The sequence below is a fragment of the Hypanus sabinus genome, chromosome 8 (genome assembly GCF_030144855.1).
Source record: "Hypanus sabinus isolate sHypSab1 chromosome 8, sHypSab1.hap1, whole genome shotgun sequence".
Classification (NCBI taxonomy): domain Eukaryota; kingdom Metazoa; phylum Chordata; class Chondrichthyes; order Myliobatiformes; family Dasyatidae; genus Hypanus; species Hypanus sabinus.
This window is the reverse complement of record NC_082713.1, coordinates 46,175,322-46,190,282: the sequence shown is the minus strand read 5'-3', so window position 1 is coordinate 46,190,282 and position 14,961 is coordinate 46,175,322. Positions and strand designations below refer to the sequence as shown.

Genomic DNA, 14,961 nt, shown 5'->3' with positions numbered 1-14,961 from the left:
GAAGTACTCACGCAATGTTCAAGCTATTATCTGTTAAAGAAAAACCGGAACATTGTATTTTGAAATTCAGTTGGACCGCAAGAGAAAGACAGCCATTTTTGATTTTCAGTCAGATTGAAGCATGTTTTCACAACCCTGTGCCATCTTTTTTTTCATTTGTGCCATCAAAACCATTATTGTTTTAGTTCATAAAGGAGAACACTATTTGAGCAATATCTCATGTTTATATAAGTAAAAAGTTATTCCTGATTATCAATATAGTGTTTAACCAGCCTTGGTAATTTAAAGAATGCTTACATGATATTAATCTTCTTACGTAATTTAAAACTTTGTTTACTGATGTTGTGTGGAATTTTTGAATATCTTGTATGTAAGTCTAGCTTCATATATTCCTAATTTCTTATGAATGTGTGAGTTATAGTCATCATAAGTTTGCTGCATTAAATACTAAGGGCATTTTTCTGTTCTCACTCAGTTTTACACTTATTCAACCATATATGTGAGGGCTGCCCAATAAAGCACCTGGAGCCTGGACACTATATCCTGACTCCTGTGTTCACTCGAGTGGACTCTGGCTTAGTGCTGAATTGTGCTGTATTTCCTAGTGTGTGCTTACTTCACACACAAGGGGAGCAGTACATACAGACTAGGTAGAATACAGACATAATATAGTATTCATATGTAAAACAATCAAACGTTCTAAGACCTTGGAATTGTACTACAGATCCTCCCCTTCCTGTCCCCTCATCAGCCACTGGGACTTTGAAGTATAGATTTGCAGAGAGTTTAAGGAAAGGTGGAAAAACAATAAGTTTGGTGTCATAAGAGACCTCAACTTCCTTAATATAAACTGGGAACTTCTCAGTGCAAGAGGTTCAGATGGTGCAGAATTTGTAAAGTGCATCTAGGAAGGTTTCTTCAATCAATAAGTTGATCGTCCAAAAAGAGGAAGGGCTGTTCTAGACCTGATGTTAGGTAATGGACCAGGCCAGGTGACCAACCTTACCAGTGGGTGAGCCGTCAGAGCATGATGGCCACAACTCCTGAAGTTCTAAGACAGCTATAAATAAGGATATGGACCTTGTGGGAGAGTATTAAATTGGAACTGAGCAAATTGGGCAGGAACTAACAAGAGTTAAATGGGAACAGCTGTGTTGGAGCAAGCTCACATCTGACATATGGAAAGTTTTTAAAAACTAACTGCACAGAGTACAAGACAAGTATATTCCAGTCAGTGTAAAGGACAAGGATGGCAGGGTAAGAGAACCTTGGATATTGAGAGAGGTAATGAATTTAATCTAGAAAAAAAAGGAAAAGTATGAAAAGTTTAGTAATCTAAGATCAAACAGAGCCATTGAGGATTATAACCCAGCCAGAAAAGAATTCAAGAAAGGAATTAGGAAAGCCAGGAGGGGCCCTGAAATGTCTTGACAAGTAGAATTAAAGAGAATCCCAAGGCATTCTATGCATACATCAAGAGCAAGAGGAGAGGGTAGGACAACTCAGAGATAAAGGGGAGAACATTTCCTTAGACGCAGAGAATATGGGTGTTGGCCTTAATGAGTACTTTACATCAGTGTTCACTAAGGAGGAACACATGGACGACAGGGAGATCAGTGCCAAGTGTATTGATATTCAAAGGCACTTCGAGGTAAGGGAGGAGGTAGTGTTGAGTTTCTTAAAGAGCATTAAGATTGGTAAGATCACAGGGGCTGATGGGATATAACCCAGGTTATTGAGAGAGGCAAGAACGAAGATTGCTGCAGCCTTGACCAATATCTTGGTGTCCTCTCTAGCCACAGGCAAGGTCCTGGAGGGCTGGCTAGTAGTTAGTGTTGTTCCATTATTTAAGGAATGAACCAGGGATAATCCTGGAAACCATAGACCAATGAGTCTCACATCATTGGTAGGGAAGTTACTGGCGAGAATTCTTAGGGATAGAATTTACAAGCATTTGCAAAGAGTGGCCTAATTAGGGAAAGTCAGCACAACTTTGTGCACCGTGAGTTATGTCTTAGAAACTTGATTGAGTTTTTTGTCAAGGTGACAAGGGTGAGTAATGAAGGCAGAGCTGTGGATGTTGTCTGCATGGATTTCAGTAAGACGTTTCTCAAGGTTCCTCATAGGAGGCTCATCTAAAAGATTAAGATGCATGGGATCCATGGTGAATTGGCCATCTGGATTCAGAACTGGCTTTCCCACAGAAGACAGAGGATAATGGTCGAAGGGAGCTCTGTGATTTGTGATGTTCTGTAGGGATCTGCACTGGGACCTCTACGGTTTGTGTTGTATATAAATGACCTCGATGAAAATGTAGATGGCGGGTTAGTAATCTTGCAGATGATACATAGATTGGTGGTGCTTTGGATAGTGTGGAAGACTGGCAAAGAATAGAGTGGGATATAAAGCAGCTGTAAGTATGGGCAGAGAAATGGCAGATGGAGGTTAACCTGGCCAAGTGTGAATTAGGTCAAATATAACTAGACAGGACACTGTTAAGGTCAGGGCCCTTGATAGTGCTATCTGAGGAACAATTTATTGAGTGATCAGTAGCATTGGTAGCTACTCAGATCCATTTTGAGGACTGCATCCTCTGTCTCAGTGAATATATAATCCTTTAGAAGCCAATATGCAAAAATCTGAAATTTTCTGTTGGGGAAATCAATGAAAATGATTCTGTGGTATCCTATACGAAATCCAAATTGAGTTCACTTTTGTACATTTCTCTGATTTAAATGATCCAAGATATTAGATAGTTAAAACATTAAGTAATTATCTTCAGTATGATTTCCTCAGAATATGTAGTTTTTATTTTGTTTCATATTGATAGATGACACCAGTGTTGGTGATCTTTGATCTCTGAGTGAGAACAGAAAATTATGAATAAATTTTGGCAGTCCACCTTCTGCAGTGGGAGCACTAAGGCAGAAAGATCTCAAAGCTGGCAGACACAGAGAGGTTAAAATGCAAACAGTAACTGTATAAAGCCAAGCAAGTTGTCCATGGAAGTGGAGTAATGATTTTCTGAATCCATTGTTTGTCACATCATGCAGTGACAAATGCCATTGATGGAAATAAGCAAATTCAAACTAAGCTTAACTGTCTGGAAATGAACAACATGTTTAATAATTTATAACAAGTATTTTTTTTATCAGTATTATCGTCCGAGAGATACAGAAGTGTATGTCTTTAAGATATGACAATCCAGTCCAAAACAGAAGGGGGCACTTTTGTTACATCCTGGGTGTCTGAACCAATTTCTTTAAAAAAATGATTAGCCAATTTACTGGAGCTACAGATGCCATTGAACCTGATAAATTAGCTGGAGCAGATCTGAATTTCCAATGGCTTTATTGATTTAATCTGGCAGACAAAGTACTTGATACTGTTCAGTTGCAAGTGTTCACTGAATTATTTGAATATGGCATTTCAAACTATAATTTAAAGAGGAGATTTGTGATACAAGTTATTTCCACATTAAAAAGATGTGATTTGATCTAAAGTTGTTTGGAAGAAACATTTAACGCATATCAAAAGCAGCCTTTGAGAAAGTGATGGTGAGTCATCTTCTTGGATCAATGCAGTCCCTCAGTAACAGAACCCTCAACCCTTGAGTAAGCAGATCCAGGATTTTGATACTGAAGAATAGTGAGTCACTCACCACAGAACCCACAGGCTCTGATCACATGATTTAATGGCTAGTCAGGGTTATAAACTGCATTGTCTTGATGGTGGAGGACTTGTGGTGGTAACGATGTTAAATGTCAAGGGAAAATGGTTAAGCAGACCTCTGTTGCTGGAGATGGATAGTTATTGGGCATGAATATTACTCACCATTTGTCAATGAATGCACAAATATATAAAAGCCCTGATTCAGGTAGAGATAAGCTGCTTTGTCATTTTAAGATTGATAAAAGAATTTTCCAGTCATTAGCAAAAACCCACATCTTCAGACATGATGGCTTGGAAGGTCAATGATGGTTAGTTCCTGACATTGCCCTGAGGAATTCTTGTGTTAATGCCCTCAGGATGGGACAATTAGCCTCCAACAAGCAAAGTTAACTTTCTTTGTGCTAGTCAGTGGAGTGTTTTTACCTTGAAATCCATTAATAATAACCTAGTATCACGAGTCAATCCAATATTGCTTGACTGTGAAGGACTGTCAAAATTACCTAGAGTAACACACATAAAATGCTGAAGGAACTCAGCAGGTCAGATAGCATCAATGGAGAGGAATAAACCATCAACAATTTGGGCCAAGATTCAATGTATATCAAACTTACCTTGCCTTTTGTTCCTGTTCTTTATTCCATGATTGAATTAAGACTGTAATAAGGACAGAGGTCAAGTAATTCTAGCAGAATCCAGGCTGAGCATCATTGAACTGGTTGTTATTATTAAGCAGCATTTGATGAAACCTATAGCAACATCATCCACCAATGTGCTGAAGAATTGCTGTTTTGGATTTGTCCTTTAATTCTGGACCCCCTCAGAAAATTTTCCACATTAGCGGGTGTCTATGTTGTAATAGCTTGGGTTCATCTGACACTGGCTTCAGAACATTAACATCAGAATTACAGTCAGCACGCCATTGACTATCATAACTTTACTATATTCAGGAGCCTCAGAGATTTCTTGATATTACTTGAACTGAACTGAATTGCCCGAAGACTGACTTCTGTGATAATGCAAAGTTCTTGAGAAAACTGTGATGTATTATTTCTGACTGGGTTCATGCTTTGTTGTTTTTCTAGGCTTTGGAAGAAAAGACTTGGCAGAAACAACTTCGGTTGCATCATCTATAATTTATTGGTAATCCCATAAAAATCCCTACATTTTTCTGTTATTTGGAGAAAAAGAAAAGAAAATCAGGAAAATTAAAAGAAATAGAAGAACAGCACCGATAGGAATGATCTACGAGCTGGCATGAATTTGATGAGCTAAGTGGTCTCCTTCAATGTCCTAAGAAAATGTAAGACTGTAATATGAGCAGACATTTAAAAAATTATAACTACCCTTACAATCTATCCCCCTTGGTTCAGTCCCTTCCCATCTAAATCAGCTACACTTCATATGCTTTTGATCTCAGTTTTGATCTTTTGGTTATCTAGATTGGTCTAAATCTTATCTGAATTTGATTAAATTCCAAGGAGTAAATAAGTTGTCTGCTTGGCCATTCTTCTGATCCCTAGCTTTCAAAGTGCTTGCAATCAGCATTGTCTTAGGTTGTGGATCTCAGGCCTCAATACTCCCATCAACAAGGCATTTCTTACACATCTATACATACCTGACATACAAAGTTTATCAAAAGGTACATAAATGCAGAAAACTGTGGCTGAGCACTTCACTGCTAAAGGTGAAAATTTGTGCTATTTTATTGTTGATGGTTAGACATTTTTCCACATACAATGTAAATGGACAAACTGATATTTGCAAGGCAGTTAAGGAAGCTTTATTTTATTGATCATTGGTAAAATAGCGCCATTAGGTAGTGACTGCATGCAGTTCGAATGGGAATTATCAAATATTCTAATATAGAACCATTACGGCTGAAATCTACAGACACAGCTATGGGTACTTCAGTAAGCAACATCATTTTAAGACTTCTAAAAAATCAAACGATCTCCAAAATTGATGGACCCTGGATGGCAGATTTGGGTCACAAGTGTAGTTCCCCTTCAAGAACCGGTAGCAGAAACACTGAGGACTCCCAACAATCATGCTGGTGAATGTACAGACTCTGGAAAATAAAACTGAAGATTTCGAAGAAAGATTGCCGTACCTGAGGGACATCAGGGATTGCCATGTACTTTGCTTCACAAAAACATGTTTATCCCCTGCCATTTCGGATGCAGTACTGTAGCTCAATGGCTTCATCATTCTCCACAAGGACAGGACAACTCAGTCTTTTAAAAGCAGAAGAGGTGAAATATGCTTTATGATTAACTCATGGTGGTGCACAACATGATGGGTCTGTCTCAGTCTGCTCACCAGATCTGGAACATCTAAAAGTCAAATGTTGTCTGTTTTATCTGGGGAGGGAGTTTTCCACCAGCATCCTGATAGTGATACACATTTCACCTCTGTCCGATGTCAGGCAGGCACTGGTGGAGCTGAAAACTTTAATCAGCAGACAGCACATCCTTTCATTGCTTGGGATTTCAACCAGGCTAACTTGAAGAAGTCTCTGAACAGCTACCACAAGCATATCACCTGTGGACCCAGAGGAGCCAACATGCTTAACCATTGTTATGTCACCGTCAAGAACGCTTACGGTACCATCCAATGCCTACTCTTTGCAAAGCCCAATCACCTGGCTGTACTACTCCCAGTGTATAGGCAGAGACTAAAGACTGCAGCAACAGTGGTGAGGACAAAGAAGATTTGATCAAGGGAGGCTGAGGAGCTCTTGCAGGACTGCTTTGAGTTGGTGGACTGGACAATATTCAGGGATTCATCTTCCAGTTTGAATGAATATGCCACAATTGTCAGCGACTTTATTAAGACCTGTGTGAATGAGTGTTTGTCTTTTAGAACATACAACACATACCCAAACTAAAAGCCATGGATGAACCAGGAGATTTGTGTTCTGCTGTAGGCTAGATCTGTGGTACTCTGGTGATCCAGAACTATACAAGAAGGCTATTTTAAGGGCGGCAAAAAAACAATTCCTATTGAAGTTAGAGACAGAATTGGATGCACATCAGCTCTAGCAGGATTTGCAAGCCATTACTTCCTATAAAGTGAAAGCTAACATCATGAGTGACTGTGATGCTTCACTCCCAGATGAGCTCAGCGCCTTTCATGCATGCTTTGAAAGGGAGAATAAAACAAGAGCTGTGCAAATCCCTGCAATGTCTGGTGACCCTGGGATCTCTGTCTCGGAGGCTCAAATCAGAATATCTTTCAAGAAGGTAAATGCTTGTAAGGCATCAGGCCCTGATGGAGAGCTTGCTATGGCTCTGAAAACCTGTGGCAACCAACTGGTGGAAGTGTTCAATAATAGCTTCAATCTTTCACTGCTGCAGTCAAAGGTTCGTACCTCCTTCTAAAGAGTGATAATCATACCAGAGCACAAGAAGAGAAGGATGAACTGCCTCAATGACTCTCACCCTGTTGCACTCACATCTACTGTGATGAAGTGCTTTGAGAAGTTGGTCATGGCTGGAATCAACTCCCGCCTAAGCAAGGACTGGACCCACTGCAATTTGCCTAACGCCACAACAGATCAGCAGTGGATGCAGTCTCACTGGCTCTCCATTTGGCCATGGATCATCCAGACAAAAATAGTACCTATGTCAGGTTGCTGTTTATTGTCTATTGCTCAGTGTTCAGCACATTTATGCCGTCAATACTAATCAACAAGCTCCAAAACCTGGACCTCTGTGCCTCCCTCTGCAACAGGATCATTGACTTCCTCACTGGGAGACCACAGTCTGTGCAGTTTGGAAGTAACATCTCCACCTCACTGACAATTAACACTGGCACACCTCAAGGATGTGTGCTCAGCCCACTGCTCTCCTCTCTCTACACCCATAATTGTGTAGCTAGCCATAGTACAAATGCCATTTATTAATTTGCCAACAATACAGTTATTGTTGGCAGATTTCAGATGATGACAAGGAGGTGAACAGGAGTGAGATATATCAGCTAGTTGAACGGTGTTGCAGTTAGAACAAAGAATTGATGTGGACTTAAGGAAGTGGAAGTCGAAGGAACGTATGCTAGTCCTCATTGAGGGATCAGAAATGTAAAAGGTGAGCAGTTCCAAGTTTCTAAGTGTAAATATCTTTGAGGATCTATCCTGGGGCCAACATATTGATGCAGTTACAAAGAAGGCTTGACAGTGGCTCTACTCATAATGAGTTTGAAGAGAATCAATATATCACCAAAGACACTTGCACATTTCTACAGATGTACTATGGAGAACATACCGGTTACATTACTGTCTGGTATGGAGGGGCCATTGCACAGAATCGGGAAAAGCTGCAGATAGTTTTAAACCCAGCCACCTCTATTATGAGCACTAGCCTCCCCTGTATCCAAGACACCTTCAAAAGGTGAAACCTTAAAAAGGTGGTATCCATCTGGACCCTCATCATCCAGGACATGCCATCCTCTCATTGCTACATCAGGGAGGAGGTACAGGAGCTTGAAGACACAAACTCAATGTTTCAGGAACAGCTTCTTCCTCTCTGCCGTCAAATTTCTGAATGGACAATGAGCCATGAACACTACCTCAGTTTTTATTCCCTCTCTTTTTCCACTACTTATTTAATTTTCTTATATACCCTTCTTATTGTAATTTATAGTTTTTATTATTATGTATTTCACAAATTTCACAACATCTCCCAGAAAAATTGAACCTGATTCTAATTCTGTTCTTTCTGAAAAAAAGAGCCACAGACTGAACAAAAACCAGCAGGAAACTAAGCTTGTTTGTAAAAACAGGCATTCATACCCAGCCAAATTGTAAAAAACTCATTCTCTTTTCCTTTTCACTTGTTTTCTGGATGTGACATAGTATAAAGCCATTCGAGAAAACCAGGTCTTAGACGTCATCCTGGGCAACAATACTACAAGCTTCAATATTCTTCTAATGAGCTGAAACATAAGGTCAAAGTTGTGAAGCATTGCCACTTAATCTGAGCACAATCAGCTTGCTGAAACTGGAGAAAGCAAGTTGTGAGAAATCACACAGCAGCAGTGTCTCCCATCGTGTACATGCGCAGATCAGCAGCTTATTCATCTTGGATTCATACACTGTTCACAGAACGTCTCAAATCTGGAAAGTTAGCAAATGTGTTCAAGCAGAATCAAGATTTTTTTAAAAATTAGTGTGTCAGAGCTGCAAATGAGATATTCCATTATAAAATAGATCGCTGATCATTATGTTTAAAACCAATGAAGTGGGATAGTCATGCTGGCTATGTTAAAAATAAAGAAAGTGTCATGTGTTAAGTCAACAATAAAATAAACAAGATGATTATTGATAATAAAAGCTGATTGAAAGCATAATTTTAAAATAACTGGTTCATATTAACAAATATTGAATAACTGAATCAACTTATTACACAAATACTGTTTTATTTGGGGAGAAATTAAACCAGTCAGTAAATAAATTACAAATAGAGGAAGATGGAATTCAGGTATGATCCAGTTGTTTTTTTTAAATTTGAATAGCCTTCAAATGCAGTCTTACAACTTTCCTCTTATGCTTGAAGTATCAGACGATGTAAATTTTGTTCTCACAGTCCAGCAGGGCTGTTATCAATGTAACATCTGCCCCTGCCCCAGACTGCTAAATTAAATCACTTCAATCAATGGAACACATTATTGCCAAACACTGGCACAGGTGATGGGCATATTTAGAAAATGTGCACTTGTCAAATAAAGGAGACGTTTGGAAGTACAAAGCAAACTCTTACAAATTTCGCTCTTGCCTTAGACATTTCCTCAAATCTGATTATTTTATAAGCACTCTGATTATCATATGCATATGATCTACACTTATTTTGTCTGGTATTCATTGCAATACTGTAAATCAAAGGCATAAACCAAAGAGTGTCCAACTGGGTTCTGAGTTGAATATTTGTAACTTTAGCATCTGCTACACATGTCACCACGTGCACTTCAATGATTAGGAAAATATGGTTAATCAAAGCTCGGTATAAATCACTAAGCTCTCATTCACAGCAATTAAATACGCAGAGAAAAACACAAACACACAATAATCTGCAGATGCTAGAAATCCATAGCAACACACACAATGATGTATTCTGAAGAAGGGCCTCATCCTGAAACATCGACTGTTTACTCTTTCCCATAGATGCTGCCCGGCCTGCTGAGTTCGTCCAGCATTTTGCGTGTGTTACTCAGAGAAAATGTTGTGATTGGCCAATTTGGTTCAATCAGTTCAAATTAACTTTATATAATAAAACAAAAGCAGTGACTGTCCAATAATTCCTAGATCAGTAATTCAATTTGCTTAACTTAAAATGACTTCCAAGTGATTTCCTGCAATTCAATTTTCTGAGTCGAGCAGAGAGATTACCATGAAGTTCCTGTTTAAATAAATCCAGGCATCTGGTCTCTCTGTGTGTTTCTGCTGGCAACAGGTCAGACGTGGGGATGTTCAATAATGTTACACAGTGTTTGATTCCATTCACAACTTCTCAGATAATGAAGCAGTTTGTGTTTGTATGCAGCAAGACCTGAACTAATTCAATGTGGATGATATTTTCTTTGGCACACTTTGCCAGGAAATGACCATTTCTAGGAGGAGATCTAGTTACCTCCCTTAAATAGTCAATGGCTTGACAATCACCAAATCCCCACCATCACATCTTGATCTGAATCTTAAAAGACCAGCTAAATAAGTATTGTGATTTAAAAAAGAAACTGCTACTAGGCATCCAATGCCCTTTGCTTCACTTTCTGGCTTCCCAAAGCCTTTGCACGACCTGCAAGTACCAGCTTAGGAGCATAATGGAGTCCATTCTATTTCCCTGGATGAGTTGAGTTCTGACCACTGTTAAGAAGCTTCATGCCAAGCAAAACTTAGTAGTTGATTAAATCTGTCCACCATTCTGCACATTAATTCTCTTCCACAATACAGTAACATTGACAGAATAGATACTGCAGCAGTACACCAAAGCATTTTCTATGCCAATCCTTCCTTTCCTCTCCGGGTCAAAACATTTTGACTGTGTCACTATTCTTGGTTACTCTTTAGTACAATGATCATAACCTTTCAAAAATACAGTGTCATATTTTCAAAAACAATTATGGGTAGGTACTAAATATGACTTTGCAACCAATAGCCACACCACATGAATAAATTTTAAAAAGCTGAATGAGCTGCCTGATAGACATGATTATTCATGATTAACAGGTTTGAAACAACCCACATGAGGTGTCAGCAGCAGCACTCAAAACCAAGTTGAAATGCACATTGGCCCATCATCTGGCTTATATAGTCTCTCATATAAAGGGAAGTTAATGTCTTGAAGAAACCCATGTTACAGAAGAGGAGGTACTGGATGTCTTAAACACATAAAGATAAATAATTCCCAAGAACCTGATCAAGTGTATCCTACAACACGTTTAAAGCTAGTGAAGAAACTGCAGGCCCCCTAGCAGATATATTTGTATCATCAATAGCCAGAAGTGAGGTGCCAGAGACTGGAAGGTTAGCTAATGCTGTAACTTTATTTGAGAAAGGCTGCAAGGAAAAGCCTGGAAATACAAAGCAATACGCCTAACACCAGTGGCAGGTATTTGGAGGGAATTCTAAGACATGGAATCTACATGCACTTGGAAAGTTAAGAGTTCCCTTTGTGCATGGGAACTCATGTCTCATGAAATTGATTGAGTTTGTGAAGATGTGACCCAGGAGATAGATGAGGGCAACATAGTATGGTGTTGGCTATGTGGATTTTAGCAAGGACCTTGACAAGGTTTTAAATGATAGGCTGGTCCAGAAGGTTCAATGCAAAGCATGCTAATTTTTTCTCAGACTGGAGGCCTATTACTGGTGGTGTGCCTCAGGGATTGGTTCTTGGTCACTATTTTTCACCATTTATATTAATATTTAAAATTAGAACATAGAATAGTGTGGTTAGTAAATTTATGGGTATTACTAAATTTAGTAATATAGTGGACAGTGTAGAAATTTATCTAAGTTTACAATTTACTAGGTCAGTGGGCCGAGGTATGGCAGATAGAGTTTAATTCAGATAAATGTGAGGTGTTGCAATTTGATAAGGAAAACAGGGAAAGACTTGCACCAAACCTTTGATTGTCTCTCAGTATATGTGAAAATAATAGACCGATTCCAATTCCAAACGTAGATCTTTGGGGAGTATAGAAAACAGAGGGACCAAGGGGCACAGGTACATAGATCTTTGAATGTGGCAACAGGAGGCAGGGTGATAAAGAAGACAATTGCCTTCCTCAGTCATGTTGAATACATCAGGATATCACTAAAATTGGTGGTGTAGTGGACAGTGAATAAAGATGTCTGTTTACAATGGGATCTTGATCAATGGAGGAATAGTCTCACTGAAGTACTGTGAGCAGTTTTGGCACTATGTCTAAGAAAAGATGAGCTTTCAGTGAGAGAGCTCAAAAGAAGTTCACAAAAATGATCCAAGTGGAAAGGCTTATCATATGAAGAGCTCTTGATAGCTCTCAGTCTGTATGCATTGAAATTCAGAAGAATGATGGGGGGGCTGTCATTGAAACCTATCGAATGTTGAAAGGCCTCGATAGAGTGAATGTTGAGAGGATGTTTCCTCTGATAGGGAAGTCGAATACCAGAGGGTGCAGCCTCTGAATAGAGAGACGTCCATTTAGAGTGGAGATGAGAAGGAATTTCTTTGGCCAGAGAGTGGTGAATTTGTGGATTTTGTTGCCACAAGTGATTGTGGAGGCCAAGCCACTGGGTATATTAAGGGTAGAGGTTGATAGATTCTTGATTGGTCAGGACATGAAGGGATATGGGGAGAAGGCAGGAGATTGGGGCTGAGTGGGCAGAAATGGTGGAGCAGACTGGATGGGCCAAATGGCCTAATTCTGCTTCTATATCTTATGTTCTTATAGTCTTATATTAAGTACAAGAGATGGGTCATCATATTACAGTTATACATGATGTTGGTAAGGTCACATTTATAGGCTGTGTACAGTTCTGGTTGCCCTTCTTCAGGAAGCCCATAATTAACCTTGAAAGAGTACAAAAAAGATTTATGAGCAGGACTGGAAGGTTTGAGTTATAAGGGGAGACTGTAAAGGCTCAGACTCTTTTGCTTTGGAGACCAGGAGGTTGAGGTGTGATCTAATCGAGGTTTATACAATCATGAGTGGCATAGATGTGAAGCACCTCTCTTTTCCAGGGAAGGGGAGTTCAAAACTAGAGGGCATAGCTTTAAAGTCAAAGGAGAAAGATTTAAAAGGAACCGGAGAAGCAATCTTTTCACGCAGGGGATAGTGCATACTGTAACTGGAATGAGCTGCCAGATGGCTTGATAGCAATTGTTACAAATATAACATTTAAAAGACATTTGCACAGGTACAGGATAAGAAAGGTTTAGACAGATATGGACCATACCCAGGCAAACATGACTAGCCCAGTTCGGCAGTTTAGTTAGTACTGGACAGATTGGGCTAAAGGGCCTGTTTCCATAGTGATTAGCTCTGTATGCTTTCCATGAGCAGAGAAAACAAGTTACTGTATTTCCCTCTGCATGATGTATGATGCAACCCTATTTTCCAAAGATTCTGCTCCTCATGTGACTGAACATGTTGTCCCTAAGTATGCCATTCTTTTAAATTTAGCTTGTGCTATAGTTTAAACTGACTGTCTATCACTTCCTGAACCATTGGGTATTGTTGGTTATTATCAACATCTCCTACACCTTCCTTCATTTAACACCACCTAAATCTTGTATAAATTCACTTATTGTGTACCTTGATAGGTATCCTTATTTCCCAGATTGGAGTTATCCAGAATCAGTGGTCATAATGTCAAAAGTCCAGCTGCTCTGGAGTGAGGTGAAAACAGCACAGTAGTGAAGCAGTTAGCACATCACTTTACTGAGCCAGTGAACTGGGTTCAATTCCTGCCAAGTTTGTACATTCTCCCTGTGACCACGTGGGTTTCCTTTGGGAGCTCTGGTTTCTTCCCACATTCCAAAGACCTGGGGATTCAGGTGGATAATGGGTCACATGAGTGTAATTGAGTGGCCCAATCTTGTTGGGCCAGGAGGGCATGTTACTGTTCTGTATCACTTAAAAGAGTCCATCTTATTGTATGAAGGATGACTAGTCTTATAATAGCACGGAGAAAAGCTGTTCTTGAACCTTGTGGTATGTGATTTCAGGCTTTTTTAATCTACTTCCTAATGGGAGAGGGGAGAAGAGAGAATGTCTGGGGTGGGGAGTTGTTGATTATGCTGGCTGCTTTACTGAGCAGGGGGAAGTGCAGACAGAGTCTTTGATGGGGAGACTGGTTTCCATGACGTGCTGAGCTGTGTCCACAACTCTCTGCAGTTTCTTGCGGCCACATGTAGAGCCAGCCATGGTGCATCAGGATATGTTCCTTTCTATGGTGTGTTTATAAAAGTTAGGGGACCTGCCCAATTCCTTCAGCCTCCTGAGGAAGCAGAGGCACTAGTAAGCTTTCTTGGCCATGGCATCAGTTGGTTGAACCTGGACAGGTTCATTCTCAACCTTCTTTACCACAGCATTCTGTAAACTTGTAAATGAGTAGAACAGAATCTGGCCTTGCAGTGGTGTGTGTACAGGGAGTAGTGTAGAGGCCTGTAGACACTGCCTTGTGAGTCAAAAGTGTTGAGGATAATTGTAGTGGGGGTGTTGCTGTCTATCTTACACTTTGTGTCTGTTGGTCAGCAAGTCAAGAGTCCCTTTGCAAAGGGTGGTGTTACGATGATAAGTGCTTAAGACATAGGAGCAGAATTAGGCCATTCAGCCCATCAGGATTGCTCTGCCTTCCCCGTGCACATGTGGGCTTCCTCCATATGCTACTGTTTTCTCCCACAGTCCAAAAATGTAGCAGTTAGAAGGTTAATAGGTCATTGTAAATTGTCCCATGATTAAGCTGAGATTAAATGGTAGGTTGCTGATATCACCGCTTGGAGGGTCAGAAGGGCGTACTCCATGCTGTATCTTTAAATAAATAAACCTCATTATGGTTGATTAATTATCCCTCTCAACCCCATTCTCCTCCCTTTACCATGTTACCTTTGATGTCCTGACTAGTAAAGAACTTATCAACTTCCACTTTAAATATACCCAGTGACTTGGCCTTCACATCCATCTGTGGCAAAGAATTCCACAAATTCACCAAATACCTCCTCATATCTGCTCTAAAAGGACATCCTTCTATTCTGAGTCTATGCCCACTGGACCTAGATTCTCCAATGCATGTCCAGTCTATCTAAA

General features: G+C 39.8%; 1 protein-coding gene across 1 annotated transcript in view; it reads left to right on the top strand.

Moving 5' to 3' along the window:
- The first annotated feature begins 1,244 nt into the window (after nt 1-1,244).
- fhdc2 (FH2 domain containing 2) overlaps nt 1,245-14,961 on the top strand; it is a 100,610-nt gene continuing 86,893 nt past the window's right edge. Inside the window, exons 1-2 of the mRNA XM_059977065.1 lie at nt 1,245-1,257; nt 4,755-4,812. The gene's annotated coding sequence lies outside the window, so the exon portion shown is untranslated. The remainder of the gene's footprint in view (nt 1,258-4,754; nt 4,813-14,961) is intronic.